This window comes from Rhinatrema bivittatum, unplaced genomic scaffold (genome assembly GCF_901001135.1).
Source record: "Rhinatrema bivittatum unplaced genomic scaffold, aRhiBiv1.1, whole genome shotgun sequence".
Classification (NCBI taxonomy): Eukaryota; Metazoa; Chordata; class Amphibia; order Gymnophiona; family Rhinatrematidae; genus Rhinatrema; species Rhinatrema bivittatum.
In genome coordinates this window covers 59,202-79,103 of record NW_021820883.1, presented here as the reverse complement: position 1 = coordinate 79,103, position 19,902 = coordinate 59,202, and positions in this window count along the sequence as shown.

Here is a 19,902-nt window from a genome sequence, read left to right as displayed (position 1 = left end):
AATGAAGACCGAGGGAAAGAGCCTTGCTGTAGTCAAGACTACTAAAGATTAAAGGTTGCAGAATAGTTCTAAAATCTTCCATGTGTAGCAATGGTCGAAAACGTTTTAACATACGTAATTAAAAGAAAGAGTTTTTTTTACTAATATGTGGTGGGTCATGGACAAACTAGAATCAATTATGATCCCAAGGTTGCAAGCTCTTGAAATGACGGGTAATGATGATGTGCTATTGAGGTCTGAGTGATCAGGTGCACTACAGTCGGATAGTGGAATAGAGGATGAGTGAATTATTTCAGTTTTTGTTGTTTTGAGTTTCAGACGGTTGTGCGAGAGCCAGGCTTTTATTGTATTGATGTGTAAGGAGACTAAAGGATAATGTATTGGACCAAGACTTTGAGTATGGGACGAAAAACTGGATTTCGTCAGCATATATTTTAAATTGGATATTTAGGCTATATAACAAGTAATAATGGCAGGAACATAAGAACAATAAGAAATTGCCATGCTGGGTCAGACCAAGGGTCCATCAAGCCCAGCATCCTGTTTCCAACAGAGGCCAATCCAGGCCACAAGAACCTGGCAATTACCCAGACACTAAGAAGAACCCATGCTACTGATGCAATTAATAGCAGTGGCTATTCCCTAAGTAAACTTGATTAATAGCCGTTAATTGACTTCTCCTCCAAGAACTTATCCAAACCTTTTTTGAACCCAGCTACACTAACTGCACTAACCACATCCTCTGGCAACAAATTCCAGAGCTTTATTGTGCGTTGAGTGAAAAAGAATTTTCTCCGATTAGTCTTAAATGTGCTACTTGCTAACTTCATGGAATGCCCCCTAGTCCTTCTATTATCCGAAAGAGTAAAAAACCGATTCACATCTACCCGTTCTAGACCTCTCATGATCTTAAAGACCTCTATCATATCCCCCCTCAGTCGTCTCTTCTCCAAGCTGAACAGCCCTAACCTCTTCAGCCTTTCCTCATAGGGGAGCTGTTCCATTCCCCTTTATCATTTTGGTCGCCCTTCTTTTCTTTTTTGAATTGGTAATATAGACGTCAATTTAAAGTGGTCAGGGGTAGATACCAGTAGTGAGAGACTGGTTTATTAAGTTGGTGAGAAAACCGAGAACGGGAGCAGGAAGTTCCTTTAATAGTGAACCATGACAGGGGTTAAATGGGGAAAGTGAGATCTTTGTCTTATGCAATACACGGGATATTGTTTCTGGGTCTGTGGGAGAGAAAGAATTCCAGATGCAATCTGTGTTATGATTTGACTCCTTGGGGTAAGGTAAATCTGAAAACTCAGAAGATACATTGATTATTTTGTTCATGAAGTGAGAAGCAATGGCATTGCAGGAATCGTTACTTAAAGCTGATGGGATGGGTGAGGGAAGAGATTTAGTTTCTCCACCATATTAAATAGTGTGGAACTATTTCCATTAGCTGCTTTTATTTCTGAAGAGTAGAAATTAGTTTTTGCCAGGGAATCTTCTTTTCTATATTTTCTAAGGCAGATGAAACAACATTTCTTTGAATTTGGGGTTTTTCGCTTTCTCCAGGCGCATTCTGATTTACGTAATCTCAATTTTAACTGCTTGAGTTTGCCTGTGTATCAACTTTAGGTTTTGACTGTGTGCGTGTGATTGGAGCTATAGAGTCTAAGACATTAGAGATAGTCTCATTCCAGAGGTTAACTGAGGAGTCGACATCTAACAAGGGAGAGGAAGGTTATCCGTGAGGTGAGTTACAAACTGTCTTGAAGTGATTTTTTTTGTGTTTTGAGATAAATTGGGTGGTTACTGATAGATTAGAGTTAATATATATTTAGGTGTGTATGTAACTCAATTAAACTGTGATCTGACCATGGAATGGAAACTACAGACAGAGCAATGTCTTCAGATTTCAAGAATTCTGGATTACAGAAGATTTGATCAAGGGTGTAGCAGTGTTTAGTATGTAATGCCAGCCTAATCCGGATAGAGCATCAGTAAAAGCTGTAGCTGATCAAAATGAATATTAAAGTCTCCTGCAATTATGGTTTTTGTGAGATCTAGAGGAAGTGTGGATATGGTTTCAATAATTATAGAGGGATCGTGATTAATTGAGCCAGGAGGGCAGTAAACCAGAAGAATGTTCAAGATATCAGTGGCGATGAGTAACACTTCAAAGGGTAAAATAGAATGAAGATTGACTTTACGCGGTGATATAGAAGATTCACAGATTGATAAAAGGCCGCCGCTGCCTCTTCTATTTGGTCTAGGTTCTGAGATGGGGTAGTATCCTGGGGGACAAAAAGAATTTATGGTGATGTTATCAGTGTCAGTTAACCATGATTCAGTGATAAGGAAACAGTCGGGCTTTTTTCCTATCAAAATGTCATGAATAATGGTTGTGTTTTTCCTAATGGATTGTACAAAGTAATGTGAACGAAGAGATGAGAAACAAAGGTGTGACTAATGACGTGGAAATATTAATTAGAGAGCCTCTAGAGATTTGTTTAGATTTAAAAGACTTATATTTGTTAGCCTGTGGTTGTGATTTGCCATATTTACCATAACCTGTTATAGTCGGTATTTCCATAGTTGAAATTTATCAGAGGAGGGGGAGAGTAGCTTGAATATATTTAGCTGAGTATGGATACAATTGTTATGAGAAGCCAGGAAAAAATGTAATTTAATAATAGAGAGATTTCTCAGAGCTATTTAAAAGTTCAGAATGGTTGCATGAGTAGTTGCACGAAGGGGCGCACAAAAGGGCATGCCCCTTTGTCGTGCTCCTTTTCGTGATTCTTTGTTGTGCCCCTTTGTTGTGCTCCTTTGGCGTGCTCCTTTGTCGTGGCAGGAGTACAAGCAAATGTCGTGCCCCTTTGTCGTGATTCTTTGTCATGCTCCTTTGTCGTGCCCCTTTGGCGTGCTTCTTTGTCGTGCCCCTTTGTCGTGATTCTTTGTCATGCTCCTTTGTCGTGCCCCTTTGGCATGCTTCTTTGTCATGCCCCTTTGTCGTGCTTCTTTGTCATGCCCCTGCCCCTTTGTCGTGCCCCTTTGTTATGCCCCTTTGTCATGCTCCTTTGGCGAGCTCCTTTGTCGTGCCCCTTTGTTGTGCTCCTTTGGCGAGCCCCTTTGTCATGCTCCTTTGGCGAGCTCCTTTGTCATGCCCCTTTGTCATGCTCCTTTGGCGAGCTCCTTTGTCATGCCCCTTGTATTGCTCCTTTGTCATGCCCCTTGTCGTGCTCCTTTGGCGAGCTCCTTTGTCATGCCCCTTGTATTGCTCCTTTGTCGTGCCCCTTGTATTGTTCCTTTGTCGTGCCCCTTTGTCATGCCCCTTGTACTGCTCCTTTGTCATGCTCCTTGTATTGCTCCTTTGTCATGCCCCTTGTATTGCTCCTTTGGCGAGCCCCTTTGTCATGCCCCTTGTACTGCTCCTTTGTCATGCCCCTTGTATTGCTCCTTTGTCGTGCCCCTTTGTTCTGCTCCTTTGGCAAGCCCCTTTGTTGTGCTCCTTTGGCAAGCTCCTTTGTCGTGCTCCTTTGTTGTGCTCCTTTGGCATGCGGCGCCTCTGGCGTCGCTGTGGGCTATTTATGCTTTTGCTTCAGATGATGTCAGGAAGGGGGAAGAGCGACTGGTCCCGGCGGCTTACAGAGAGGAGTAGGATAAGGAGGGGGAGGGATACAGAAATACAATATTTGGATATTTCCTCCCCCCCAGTGGATATATGTAAGCTGCTGTTCACAGCGTGCGTAATTTTACGTGCTGTGAAAACAGGTCAGGGGTATATGGAGGGTGGGGGGGGGTGGCAGGAGTACAAGCAAAGATTTCATTGTCGCAAGAGCAAATTTAGGTTTTGAACTCTCAAAGGTCCTCATGTGAATTTGAAATGAAGAATGCTAATGTGTGCTCATGTTAGTGACGGGCTCTGCACAAACTTTACTCCTGATTTCAGGAATTTTGTGCACCATCCAGCATCTTCATGCAAATCCCATTAGCTACGATCCCCACCCTCACCCCTACTGCAGAGAGGTGGGTGAGCTTTACGCACGTTTGATTGCTGCTTAAAATTTAACTTCTGGTGAGAAGTAAAGTTCCTGGGGTTAGTGCTCGTGTGTGCTGAGCTTGTGGTGCGGGGGCTGCAGTCCTCCACTTTTATGTGCACGGACCATGATTTCTGCATGGAAAATATTTTCAGAAAATAGGCTTTGTGCAGAAAGTGCGTTTTACGCCGTAGTAAATCATGGTTTACGCACAGAAAACACATTGTGTGCTGATGAACAACCTGGAACACTGCTTGCACAGAGCGGAGCAGGAACCAGGAACACAGAGGCAAACTGCTACTCCAGTGGAGTCGACCTATCGCCGAGGCATAGGAGGTGTGTCCAGGCAGACTTTCTGTACAGGAGGCCCCATGATGTCATCAGAGGGCGCCATGGCGGATTTATAGTTTATTATTTTTTATATGCCGACATTTCGGGGTTCCATCATATCGGTTAACAATAAATAAACTTAAACATAATAAAATCACAATTAAAAAAAAAACACAGCTAAACAATTAATACTAAAATACTAAAATCGGAACAATATCAGTTTGAACAATATGAATAAAATTTAAAATTCAATAAAATATATAAATAGACTGAGATGAAACTACATTAATATACTCTAGAATCATCATAAAATGAACATTTACATTCTAGACAAAACGAAGCTATCCAAGTAAGCACATTTGAAAAGCCAGGTTTTTAACTCAATTAGCAGGCAGAAAAATGTAGAGGCCAGTTTGGCAACATATGCACATTTAACGCTTCCACAATTGCAAGTTTATTTCTTTATATAGGGGGACTTACAGCCTGCGACATCCACAAAAGAACCATCAGATTAAAACACCCAGATGAGAGCATGCAACCATTTTAAGATGGGGTTAAAGCGAAGCACCACGTGTTAAGACAACAAATAGATTTCATAAAGGACCAAACGAAAGTCCAAAGAGTAGAGAAATCACAAGCAATGCAATGGTGCCAGCGTAGCACAACATCAGCTGGGCCGCAAACCCACTTCTGAAGCTAAAAATGCACAGGCCTGCGCCAGAGAGAGAGCTGGAACATTTCTTTTGATTTTTCAAAATAATAAAATGCAAGCAAATCTGTGGAGAAGAAAAAGAGATTGCATATTACATAAGCATTCGCAAGAACAATAAGACAGAGAGAAAATATTTACACCTAACCCAGCACCAGACAGAGCTGCGTGAAGGACGTTCCAAGGGCAACGCTAATTATGAATTCAAGGTCAAAACAGGCCGACTGCTAGAGAAAGAGAAAACCCAAAGATGCTGGAGTACCGTCCAGAAATGTTTTTAAGTGAGAGTGGTCATAAAAACTAGATTTGTTATTTTCCAATGTAATTATGCACGTGGCAGGATAACGTAACGAAAACTCTCCCCTTAAAACGAACCTTAATTTCACAAACAGAAAAGATAAAAGGTCTTTCCTTCTGACGTGAGTCTGCCTGCATACATCAGGGAAGATCCTGCTCCTCTGTCCTCAAAAAAAAAAGCACATTACAAGAGTATAAAAGGATTAGTGTGGGGTTTGGTTTTTTTTTCCTGCTCCAGAAACCCTAGGAATTATCAAAGTCGCACGTTCAGTCACCACCACCTCTTCAGTTTCTTCTAATAAACGAGTCAAAAACTTGTAGGGTAGAACATTTCTATCGCGAGCCTCAGCCAAACGGGCCCTGCTTTCACGGAAGGGACATCCGACGACGTGCGTGGATGCATCTGAACCCTCATCCCCAAATACCTCTAAACCACCGCCCTATCCTTCCTCCCTCGCTGTCCTGCACGCTGCACCTGCTCTCCGGGGATATAAAAGGCCCTCTAAACATGTGCGCACGCGTCCATGGCGGTTTTACAGGCGTGAAAATTCACCGGAACATGTTTAATGGATGATAATGTCTCTTTTTACCCACATGCTTGGATTTGCACGGCTTTTTTAAAATCCCCCATACATTACTACACCATTAGCTTACTGCACAGGGAAATAACTCAGGGAAATTCCAGGTAAAATTTAACTCACTTTTTTTTTTCTACTCACATTCATTACATTGGGCTCTTAAAAGTAGGCACCTAAATCCTTCAGACTTTGACCCCATTCTGCAGGCTGGGGCAGAATAACAGCCAGGCTGAGATTTGCAAGGCTGGGGAAGATAGATCGGGGAGGCAGCTCCCTCCGCTGGTAATCTCAGGAACCTGCTGCTTTTCTTATTTTTTTAAATTTAAAGAGCTTTTTATCTCCTTTACTGCAATGTGCTCCAGAAATAAAAGGTTGACTATTTACAAAAGCAGGACTATATTATTTATTTACGTAAAGAATTCATATTCTGCTGATCCATAAATCTCATTGGATTACAAGTAACATACACAAAAATATGTCTTTACATCTCTAGCTGGTGATTCCTTTCTGTTAGGGACTCAGCTTTCTCAGGTCGGAAATCACATGAACAGAAGGCGAAATCAGCAGGAAATGAAAAATAGTGAGGCTGCCATAAGGGAATCATAAACGCCTTCCAGTGATAGGATGGAGGGAAAAGGTGGGTGGCTATGGGGGGTTCATGGGTGATCAGAGGGTGACGGGCAGTATAATAGCTCAAAAAGCGAGAGGAAACACAGGCCACTGCTGAGTCCTTTTTTTTCCCAGTTGCAAAGTGTGCAATCTCTTAAAGTAAAATGTCTTACATTCCGGGATTGTTTAAAATCTTCCTTTAATTATCCTGATCATAAGGTCAGTGATGCAGTGGTCGGGTTCTGAAAACGGAGCAGGAGCAGGATCCCCTTCCCTGTGCTGTGTGATCCTGTGTCCTGCCTTTAATGTCAGGCCTGTCTCACCAGTGTAGCATGCTTCCTCACTCTCCCTGCACTGGATGAGATACACTGCATCACAGGAGGAGCAGGAGCAGGATCCCCTTCCCTGTGCTGTGTGATCCTGTGTCTTGCCTTTAATGTCAGGCCTGTCTCACCAGTGTAGCATGCTTCCTCACTCTCCCTGCACTGGATAAGATACACTGCATCACAGGAGGAGCAGCAATCAGATCCCCTTCCCTGTGCTGTGTGATCCTGTGTCTTGCCTTTAATGTCAGGCCTGTCTCACCAGTGTAGCATGCTTCCTCACTCTCCCTGCACTGGATAAGATACACTGCATCACAGGAGGAGCAGCAATCAGATCCCCTTCCCTGTGCTGTGTGATCCTGTGTCTTGCCTTTAATGTCAGGCCTGTCTCACCAGTGTAGCATGCTTCCTCACTCTCCCTGCACTGGATGAGATACATTGCATCACAGGAGGAGCAGGATCCCCTTCCCTGTGCTGTGTGATCCTGTGTCTTGCCTTTAATGTCAGGCCTGTCTCACCAGTGTAGCATGCTTCCTCACTCTCCCTGCACTGGATGAGATACACTGCATCACAGGAGGAGCAGGAGCAGGATCCCCTTCCCTGTGCTGTGTGATCCTGTGTCTTGCCTTTAATGTCAGGCCTGTCTCACCAGTGTAGCATGCTTCCTCACTCTCCCTGCACTGGATAAGATACACTGCATCACAGGAGGAGCAGCAATCAGATCCCCTTCCCTGTGCTGTGTGATCCTGTGTCTTGCCTTTAATGTCAGGCCTGTCTCACCAGTGTAGCATGCTTCCTCACAATCCCTGCACTGGATAAGATACACTGCATCACAGGAGGAGCAGGAGCAGGATCCCCCTTCCCTGTGCTGTGTGATCCTGTGTCTTGCCTTTAATGTCAGGCCTGTCTCAGCAGTGTAGCATGCTTCCTCACTCTCCCTGCACTGGATAAGATACACTGCATCACAGGAGGAACAGGATCCCCTTCCCTGTGCTTTGTGATCCTGTGTCCTGCCTTTAATGTCAGGCCTGTCTCACCAGTGTAGCATGCTTCCTCACTCTCCCTGCACTGGATGAGATACACTGCATCACAGGAGGAGCAGGATCCCCTTCCCTGTGCTGTGTGATCCTGTGTCTTGCCTTTAATGTCAGTCCTGTCTCACCAATGTAGCATGCTTCCTCACTCTCCCTGCACTGGATGAGATACACTGCATCACAGGAGGAGCAGGATCCCCTTCCCTGTGCTGTGTGATCCTGTGTCTTGCCTTTAATGTCAGGCCTGTCTCACCAGTGTAGCATGCTTCCTCACTCTCCCTGCACTGGATGAGATGCACTCCATCACAGGAGGAGCAGGAGCAGGATCCTCTTCCCTGTGCTGTGTGATCCTGTGTCTTGCCTTTAATATCAGGCTTGTCTCACCAGTGTAGCATGCTTCCTCACTCTCCCTGCACTGGATGAGATACATTGCATCACAGGAGGAGCAGGATCCCCTTCCCTGTGCTACGTGATCCTGTGTCTTGCCTTTAATGTCAGGCCTATCTCACCAGTGTAGCATGCTTCCTCACTCTCCCTGCACTGGATGAGATACACTGCATCACAGGAGGAGCAGGATCCCCTTCCCTGTGCTGTGTGATCCTGTGTCATGCCTTTAATGTCAGGCCTGTCTCACCAGTGTAGCATGCTTCCTCACTCTCCCTGCACTGAATGAGATACACTGCATCACAGGAGGAGAAGGAGCAGCATCTCCTTCCCTGTGCTGTGTGATCCTGTGTCTTGCCTTTAATGTCAGGCCTGTCTCACCAGTGTAGCATGCTTCCTCACTCTCCCTGCACTGGATGAGATACACTGCATCACAGGAGGAGAAGGAGCAGCATCTCCTTCCCTGTGCTGTGTGATCCTGTGTCCTGCCTTTAATGTCAGGCCTGTATCACCAGTGTAGCATGCTTCCTCACTCTCCCTGCACTGAATGAGATACACTGCATCACAGGAGGAGCAGGATCCCCTTCCCTGTGCTGTGTGATCCTGTGTCCTGCCTTTAATGTCAGGCCTATCTCACCAGTGTAGCATGTCCTCACTCTCCCTGCACTGGATGAGATACACTGCATCACAGGAGGAGCAGGATCCCCTTCCCTGTGCTGTGTGATCCTGTGTCCTGCCTTTAATGTCTGGCCTGTCTCACCAGTGTAGCATGCTTCCTCACTCTCCCTGCACTGAATGAGATACACTGCATCACAGGAGGAGCAGGATCCCCTTCCCTGTGCTGTGTGATCCTGTGTCATGCCTTTAATGTCAGGCCTGTCTCACCAGTGTAGCATGCTTCCTCACTCTCCCTGCACTGGATGAGATACACTGCATCACAGGAGGAGAAGGAGCAGCATCCCCTTCCCTGTGCTGTGTGATCCTGTGTCCTGCCTTTAATGTCAGGCCTGTCTCACCAGTGTAGCATGCTTCCTCACTCTCCCTGCACTGGATGAGATACACTGCATCACAGGAGGAGCAGGAGCAGGATCCCCTTCCCTGTGCTGAGTGATCCTGTGTCCTGCCTTTAATGTCAGGCCTGTCTCACCAGTGTAGCATGCTTCCTCACTCTCCCTGCACTGGATGAGATACACTGCATCACAGGAGGAGCAGGATCCCCTTCCCTGTGCTGTGTGATCCTGTGTCCTGCCTTTAATGTCAGGCCTGTATCACCAGTGTAGCATGCTTCCTCACTCTCCCTGCACTGGATGAGATACACTGCATCACAGGAGGAGCAGGATCCCCTTCCCTGTGCTGTGTGATCCTGTGTCCTGCCTTTAATGTCAGGCCTGTCTCACCAGTGTAGCATGCTTCCTCACTCTCCCTGCACTGAATGAGATACACTGCATCACAGGAGGAGCAGGATCCCCTTCCCTGTGCTGTGTGATCCTGTGTCCTGCCTTTAATGTCAGGCCTGTATCACCAGTGTAGCATGCTTCCTCACTCTCCCTGCACTGGATGAGATACACTGCATCACAGGAGGGGCAGGATCCCCTTCCCTGTGCTGTGTGATCCTGTGTCCTGCCTTTAATGTCAGGCCTGTCTCACCAGTGTAGCATGCTTCCTCACTCTCCCTGCACTGGATGAGATACACTGCATCACAGGAGGGGCAGGATCCCCTTCCCTGTGCTGTGTGATCCTGTGTCCTGCCTTTAATGTCAGGCCTGTATCACCAGTGTAGCATGCTTCCTCACTCTCCCTGCACTGGATGAGATACACTGCATCACAGGAGGAGCAGGATCCCCTTCCCTGTGCTGTGTGATCCTGTGTCCTGCCTTTAATGTCAGGCCTGTCTCACCAGTGTAGCATGCTTCCTCACTCTCCCTGCACTGGATGAGATACACTGCATCACAGGAGGAGAAGGAGCAGCATCCCCTTCCCTGTGCTGTGTGATCCTGTGTCTTGCCTTTAATGTCAGGCCTGTATCACCAGTGTAGCATGCTTCCTCACTCTCCCTGCACTGGATGAGATACACTGCATCACAGGAGGAGCAGGATCCCCTTCCCTGTGCTGTGTGAACCTGTGTCCTGCCTTTAATGTCAGGCCTGTCTCACCAGTGTAGCATGCTTCCTCACTCTCCCTGCACTGGATGAGATACACTGCATCACAGGAGGGGCAGGAGCAGGATCCCCCTTCCCTGTGCTGTGTGATCCTGTGTCTTGCCTTTAATGTCAGGCCTGTCTCACCAGTGTAGCATGCTTCCTCACTCTCCCTGCACTGGATGAGATATACTGCATTACAGGAGGAGCAGGAGCACGATCCCCTTCCCTGTGCTGAGTGATCCTGTGTCCTGCCTTTAATGTCAGGCCTGTCTCACCAGTGTAGCATGCTTCCTCACTCTCCCTGCACTGGATGAGATACACTGCATCACAGGAGGAGCAGGAGCAGGATCCCCTTCCCTGTGCTGTGTGATCCTGTGTCCTGCCTTTAATGTCAGGCCTGTCTCAGCAGTGTAGCATGCTTCCTCACTCTCCCTGCACTGGATGAGATACACTGCATCACAGGAGGAGCAGGAGCAGGATCCCCTTCCCTGTGCTGTGTGATCCTGTGTCCTGCCTTTAATGTCAGGCCTGTCTCACCAGTGTAGCATGCTTCCTCAATCTCCCTGCACTGGATGAGATACACTGCATCACAGGAGGAGCAGGATCCCCTTCCCTGTGCTGAGTGATCCTGTGTCCTGCCTTTAATGTCAGGCCTATCTCAGCAGATATCACACACACACACACACCCTTATACACCCAGATATAGAAGCTCACACACACACCCTTATACACCCAGATATAGAAGCTCTCACACACACACACACACACCCTGATATAGAAGCTCTCTCACACACACACACACCCTTATACACCCAGATATAGAAGCTCTCACACACACACACCCTTATACACCCACATATAGAAGCTCTCACACACACACCCTTATACACCCAGATATAGAAGCTCTCACTCACACACACATACATACACACACACACACCCTTATACACCCAGATATAGAGGCTCTCACACACACACACACCCTTATACACACAGATATAGAGGCTCTCTCACACACACACACCCTTATACACACAGATATAGAAGCTCTCTCACACACCCACACAGATATAGAAGCTCTCTCACACACACACACACACACACCCTTATACACACAGATATAGAGGCTCTCACACACACACACACACACCCCTACACCCAGATATAGAAGCTCACATACACACACACCCTTATACACCCAGATATAGAAGCTCTCTCTCACACACACACACCCCTACACCCAGATATAGAAGCTCACACACACCCTTATACACCCAGATATAGAAGCTCTCTCTCACACACACACACACACACCCTTATACACCCAGATATAGAAGCTCTCACACACACACACACTTATACACCCAGATATAGAAGCTCTCTCACACACACACACCCTTATACACCCAGATATAGAAGCTCTCACACACACACACATACACACCCAGATATAGAAGCTCTCTCACTCACACACACACACCCTTACACACCCAGATGTAGAAGCTCTCACACACACACACATGCACACACACACCCTTATACACCCAGATATAGAAGCTCTCACACACACACACACACACACATACACACACACCCTTATACACCCAGATATAGAAGCTCTCACACACACACACCCTTATACACCCAGATATAGAACCTCTCACGCACAGTGCTGCCTGAGTGCAGATGTGCGTACAATTGTAGACCCAGATATAGAAGCTCTCTCACACACACACACACACACGCCCTTATAGACTCAGGTATAGAAGCTCACACACACAGTGCTGCCTTAGTGCAGATGTGCAAACACTTGTAGACCCCTGGGTCACTTCCAGTGAACTGTCCAGCTGCTTCCTTGACAGTTTACATGGTTCAGCTTTCCCGCCAGAGGTCTTCTGTCTCTCCTGAGGGCTTAACCCCCATATGGTGAAAAGGGAATGTGGAGAAAGAGAGGGACAGATGGGGAAGGGTGTGGTACTGACAAAGAACTGAACTAAATTAGTTCCTTGATGGATTCAAACAAACCTTTTCCGACGCCAAGAGGAATCTGAGTGAAGCCACTGACAGAGAAGCTAAATATCCAAGGAGCAGATGAAACATACAGACATTTTACATTTACATTCAATTATGCATCATCAACATGTTGCTCACCAATAAAATAGATACAAAAACCAATGCAATCATTATGCAATAATCAACCAAGCATTAAACCGAAAAGTAAATGAAGGAAGATGCAGAGAAAGCAGAAAGAGCAAGAGAAATACGGTGGCCGGGAGAGAAAGGATGAAGTAAAGAGATAAATAAGGGGGAGAAAGGCAGATTTTCAGGAGAGGAAAGCATAAATCAGAAAGCAGAGGTTGCCTGCATGGAAGGTGAGCGGCAGACTTTGCCCTGCCCCAAGCTTCCCAGCAGAACTAACTCTCCAGGGACTTTACTAATGGATGTGTCCCCTCGGATATTTCCTTCCTCTCCGGGCTGAGGGAGGGTGGTTTCAGATAACCGAGGTGCACGCCTGCATCTGCTTTCTGCTTCACACAGGCAAGAGAAGACACCAAGGGGGCTGCCCAGGCTGTGAGCATTCAGAGTCTTTCACTTACACCGCTCTTTGCATGGAGTTTTCCTCTTATTTTATGATGGGCACTTAATCTACTTATTGAATAGCCAACAGCCTAGCCAAGGGCAGGGAGGATCCCTACATAGGACAGTAAGGTAGGAGATCCCCAGATAACAGGTATAGATTACAGGAGGATCCCTACATAGGACAGTAAGGTAGGAGATCCCCAGATAACAGGTATAGATTACAGGAGGATCCCTCCATAGGACAGTAAGGTAGGAGATCCCCAGATAACAGGTATAGATTACAGGAGGATCCCTACATAGGACAGTAAGGTAGGAGATCCCCAGATAACAGGTATAGATTACAGGAGGATCCCTCCATAGGACAGTAAGGTAGGAGATCCCCAGATAACAGGTATAGATTACAGGAGGATCCCTCCATAGGACAGTAAGGTAGGAGATCCCCAGATAACAGGTATAGATTACAGGAGGATCCCTCCATAGGACAGTAAGGTAGGAGATCCCCAGATAACAGGTATAGATTACAGGAGGATCCCTCCATAGGACAGTAAGGTAGGAGATCCCCAGATAACAGGTATAGATTACAGGAGGATCCCTCCATAGGACAGTAAGGTAGGAGATCCCCAGATAACAGGTATAGATTACAGGAGGATCCCTCCATAGGACAGTAAGGTAGGAGATCCCCAGATAACAGGTATAGATTACAGGAGGATCCCTCCATAGGACAGTAAGGTAGGAGATCCCCAGATAACAGGTATAGATTACAGGAGGATCCCTCCATAGGACAGTAAGGTAGGAGATCCCCAGATAACAGGTATAGATTACAGGAGGATCCCTACATAGGACAGTAAGGTAGGACATCCCCAGATAACAGGTATAGATTACAGGAGGATCCCTCCATAGGACAGTAAGGTAGGAGATCCCCAGATAACAGGTATAGATTACAGGAGGATCCCTCCATAGGACAGTAAGGTAGGAGATCCCCAGATAACAGGTATAGATTACAGGAGGATCCCTCCATAGGACAGTAAGGTAGGAGATCCCCAGATAACAGGTATAGATTACAGGAGGATCCCTCCATAGGACAGTAAGGTAGGAGATCCCCAGATAACAGGTATAGATTACAGGAGGATCCCTCCATAGGACAGTAAGGTAGGAGATCCCCAGATAACAGGTATAGATTACAGGAGGATCCCTCCATAGGACAGTAAGGTAGGAGATCCCCAGATAACAGGTATAGATTACAGGAGGATCCCTCCATAGGACAGTAAGGTAGGAGATCCCCAGATAACAGGTATAGATTACAGGAGGATCCCTCCATAGGACAGTAAGGTAGGAGATCCCCAGATAACAGGTATAGATTACAGGAGGATCCCTCCATAGGACAGTAAGGTAGGAGATCCCCAGATAACAGGTATAGATTACAGGAGGATCCCGCCATAGGACAGTAAGGTAGGAGATCCCCAGATAACAGGTATAGATTACAGGAGGATCCCTCCATAGGACAGTAAGGTAGGAGATCCCCAGATAACAGGTATAGATTACAGGAGGATCCCTCCATAGGACAGTAAGGTAGGAGATCCCCAGATAACAGGTATAGATTACAGGAGGATCCCTCCATAGGACAGTAAGGTAGGAGATCCCCAGATAACAGGTATAGATTACAGGAGGATCCCTCCATAGGACAGTAAGGTAGGAGATCCCCAGATAACAGGTATAGATTACAGGAGGATCCCTACATAGGACAGTAAGGTAGGAGATCCCCAGATAACAGGTATAGATTACAGGAGGATCCCTCCATAGGACAGTAAGGTAGGAGATCCCCAGATAACAGGTATAGATTACAGGAGGATCCCTACATAGGACAGTAAGGTAGGAGATCCCCAGATAACAGGTATAGATTACAGGAGGATCCCTACATAGGACAGTAAGGTAGGAGATCCCCAGATAACAGGTATAGATTACAGGAGGATCCCTCCATAGGACAGTAAGGTAGGAGATCCCCAGATAACAGGTATAGATTACAGGAGGATCCCTCCATAGGACAGTAAGGTAGGAGATCCCCAGATAACAGGTATAGATTACAGGAGGATCCCTACATAGGACAGTAAGGTAGGAGATCCCCAGATAACAGGTATAGATTACAGGAGGATCCCTACATAGGACAGTAAGGTAGGAGATCCCCAGATAACAGGTATAGATTACAGGAGGATCCCTACATAGGACAGTAAGGTAGGAGATCCCCAGATAACAGGTATAGATTACAGGAGGATCCCTACATAGGACAGTAAGGTAGGAGATCCCCAGATAACAGGTATAGATTACAGGAGGATCCCTCCATAGGACAGTAAGGTAGGAGATCCCCAGATAACAGGTATAGATTACAGGAGGATCCCTCCATAGGACAGTAAGGTAGGAGATCCCCAGATAACAGGTATAGATTACAGGAGGATCCCTCCATAGGACAGTAAGGTAGGAGATCCCCAGATAACAGGTATAGATTACAGGAGGATCCCTCCATAGGACAGTAAGGTAGGAGATCCCCAGATAACAGGTATAGATTACAGGAGGATCCCTCCATAGGACAGTAAGGTAGGAGATCCCCAGATAACAGGTATAGATTACAGGAGGATCCCTCCATAGGACAGTAAGGTAGGAGATCCCCAGATAACAGGTATAGATTACAGGAGGATCCCTCCATAGGACAGTAAGGTAGGAGATCCCCAGATAACAGGTATAGATTACAGGAGGATCCCTCCATAGGACAGTAAGGTAGGAGATCCCCAGATAACAGGTATAGATTACAGGAGGATCCCTCCATAGGACAGTAAGGTAGGAGATCCCCAGATAACAGGTATAGATTACAGGAGGATCCCTCCATAGGACAGTAAGGTAGGAGATCCCCAGATAACAGGTATAGATTACAGGAGGATCCCTCCATAGGACAGTAAGGTAGGAGATCCCCAGATAACAGGTATAGATTACAGGAGGATCCCTCCATAGGACAGTAAGGTAGGAGATCCCCAGATAACAGGTATAGATTCTAGGAGGATCCCTCCATAGGACAGTAAGGTAGGAGATCCCCAGATAACAGGTATAGATTACAGGAGGATCCCTCCATAGGACAGTAAGGTAGGAGATCCCAGATAACAGGTATAGATTACAGGAGGATCCCTCCATAGGACAGTAAGGTAGGAGATCCCCAGATAACAGGTATAGATTACAGGAGGATCCCTCCATAGGACAGTAAGGTAGGAGATCCCCAGATAACAGGTATAGATTACAGGAGGATCCCTCCATAGGACAGTAAGGTAGGAGATCCCCAGATAACAGGTATAGATTACAGGAGGATCCCTCCATAGGACAGTAAGGTAGGAGATCCCCAGATAACAGGTATAGATTACAGGAGGATCCCTCCATAGGACAGTAAGGTAGGAGATCCCCAGATAACAGGTATAGATTACAGGAGGATCCCTCCATAGGACAGTAAGGTAGGAGATCCCCAGATAACAGGTATAGATTACAGGAGGATCCCTACATAGGACAGTAAGGTAGGACATCCCCAGATAACAGGTATAGATTACAGAAGGATCCCTCCATAGGACAGCAAGGTAGGAGATCCCCAGATAACAGGTATAGATTACAGGAGGATCCCTCCATAGGACAGTAAGGTAGGAGATCCCCAGATAACAGGTATAGATTACAGGAGGATCCCTACATAGGACAGTAAGGTAGGAGATCCCCAGATAACAGGTATAGATTACAGGAGGGACAATGCTAGGCGCTGGAGGAGGGATGATCCCTAGTCACAAAGTGGAGAGGAGAAGAGTGGTCCTAGGTGCTGGGTGTGGAGGGGAGGAGGGATGGATTTAGTCATAGGGTGGAGAGAAGAGGAGAGGAGTGGTCCTAGGTGCTGGGTGTGGAAGGGAGGAGGGATGGATTTAGTCATAGGGTGGAGAGGAGAGGAGGTCCTAGGCAGAGTGAGGAGGAGCGCTGTGCACTTGTCCTCTTTGCCCGGTCTCTGCTGCTTCGGGTGAGTTTTCTAACTTTCTTGGTTGTGTGCGAGCTTCAGATTTTCTCTTCCTTTCTCTCAGCTCTGCCAATGATCTTTGCTGCTTCTGGGGCCAGGCTTGTGATGTGGGATGAATTTTGCGGTGCCCTCCTCCCAGAGCAAAGAGTAGATTAATCATGAAAGCGCCATAAAGAGCCATTTGTTCATGTGTTTTACGTTGATAGAAACAGGATTAGAATCCCTCGCTTAAAAATTAAAAGCAATGCCTTCCTGCCCTGACAGGTGTCCAGGTAAGGGCAATGGGGAGCCCCTGCTGCCTTCCTGCCCTGACAGGTGTCCAGGTAAGGGCAATGGGGAGCCCCTGCTGCCTTCCTGCCCTGACAGGTGTCCAGGTAAGGGTAATGGGGAGCCCCTGCTGCCTTCCTGCCCTGGCCGGTCCAGGTAAACCACTTCTGCCTGCATTGCTTACAAAGCTTAAGTTCTGAAGTCAGGACGCTGTTTAACTACAAAGTCTGAGAAATAAAAGTATAGAGCAAGTGAAAGATGTAGGCTGCAGGGGACCCAGAGCTGCAGGACCCGCCCTGCCCCTGCCTCCGCTGCACAGGAAATGCTCATTTAGTGCCTGACAGGGCTGGAGGCTGCGGGGGAGAGGTGAGGGTCGGCAGTCCCCCTGCAAAGTTCCTGGTGAGTAGACCTGCAGCTTTTTGCTAAAATGTTTTTGAGGAATAAAGTTCAGGAGAGAAGGAAGACTCTGCTAAGACAGAGGGAAGGGATCGGGGTGCAAGCTGAGTGGGATTAGGGGAGCAGCGAGTGAGGGGTCTGGCTAGGACCTGGGAAACGTCTGGGATGCTCTGAAACGTTCCCCCCCCCCCCCCCCCCCGACTATTTCACCACCGAAAGGCTGCGGATTTCCAGGGAGACCCAGCGGCCCCAGCACCTCCCTGCTTGCAAGCAAGACCATGAAATATTCCCAGTTTCATCTGCAGCCGATGCCCGGACCCCTTCCCCTCAGCCAGGATGGAAGAGCGTTAACCTGCAAATAATAGGAGAAAAGGGTAATTATGCAGCCGTGTTTGACTAATGGATTAGTAAGGGAGGCTGAATCCACAAGTGAGGGGGTTTCTGCCTTTTCTTCTTAACCTCTTCTATTCCACACTTTAACCTTTGCAGCTTTGCGCTTCTCTGAAAGAATCTCCAGCCCAATTTAAAGTGAGCGGAGCTGGCACAGCAGCGATAAATGCTCAGCTGGCTGCTGGGATAATGACTTGCAGGGATCTGATTTACTAAGGATCAGGCCCACTCCTCCTCCTTCTCACCAAGCGCAGGTCCCAGATAAAAAAAAAGCTTCTTCTGCCCTCATTCAGAGCCAGGAACCAGCCCGAAATCCCCAGGCTTCCTGATTTACCCCCTCGTTTGCAGAAAACCAGTCCGGGGTTATCCTAAAAGATCCCTGGGAAGGAAGGTTGAGCTGCGGATCCTCAGCATTGGTAAAATAATCCCAGCAGCCAAGGGCTGCAAGCATAGATTAAGGCTGAGCCCTGAGGTACCCCCAGCAGCTCTCGCCCGTTAAACAGGCCCGAAAGCAGCGTCAGGTAGTCCCATGGCTTGTACGCCAGACATCAGACTTTTCTCATGCACGGTGGCACTTCAGGGTGCAACAAGTGCCCAGTCATCCAAACAGGATTACCCAAATGTTTCTGCTCCCCCACCTTTCCTAAAAAAAACCCCATTTATCAAAAATCCCATTATCCTGTATTTTTAGCTGCATTTATTTGAGTTTTATACTCCGTTTATCCACAATCCTGAGACTAATAAATAATCTTACTAACTTTTCTGATGGTTTACTGAGATGACAAAGAGTTGAGATAGGGGCAGTAATTAGGAAGGGCATCTGAGGAGGATCCCATCTGCAAGACATAATGGTTGTTTGAGAAAGCAAATCATTCAGACTTGCCTTCCCCTCCGTATCATCAGTCAGCCAGGGCAGGCTCCATTGAGTCTTGCAGCAGCCGCCCCCGAATCTTATCATAGGAGAATTTAAGCTAATTCTGCCCTGCCAGGCAGTCTCACTCAGTAACTCAAGGGGTTTTATTCAGGCTCAGCTGGGCGCACTATATAACCCAGGATGCACGCGCGTCCATAAAACCTCAGACGAGAAGGGGTTTAGTGCGTCCGTATTGCGCATACAACCCCCCCTCCCGGGAACTAACAGTGCTCATCACATGCAAATACTGCTTTTCTGTACATCTTCTGACTTAATATCGTGGCAAAGTTAAGTCGGAGGAAGGAAGGGTTAAAAAGCGTGCCGGCGGATCAGGTTAGGAAAACAGACGCGCAATTTTACCAGCATCCGTTTTCCTAACCCTGCTGACAGCCACCTCTCTTGGGCCAAGGAGACGCTAGGGGTGCGCAATCGTCCCTGGCGCCTCCTTTTAGCGCGACCCCCTCATTTGCATGCTGAATCACGAGCCTAGGAGAGGGGGCAGTGCGTGCTGCGTGGAGAGAGCAGGCAGCCTGTTAATTTGCAGATGTCAGATTTCTTTGCATTATCCACAGAAACCTTACAACAAGTTAATGCATCTAAATATACAACTTGATCATCCTATCATTTATTTATTTATGTATTTATTTGCATGCATTTATTAATCGCCTTACTGTTAAAAATGCCCAAAGCAATGTACAACAGAATAAAATGATACATGAAACTTAAAACCAAATAAAACATACAAATTCATGTTTCAACCACAAATACCACACCTATCATTCATAAATGCATCTGACCCAGTCCCCTGCTATTAATATACAATATAGGATTAGCATTTACATATAATTATATCAATTACAAATTGTTCATATCATCCACATTTTCAGTTTTCT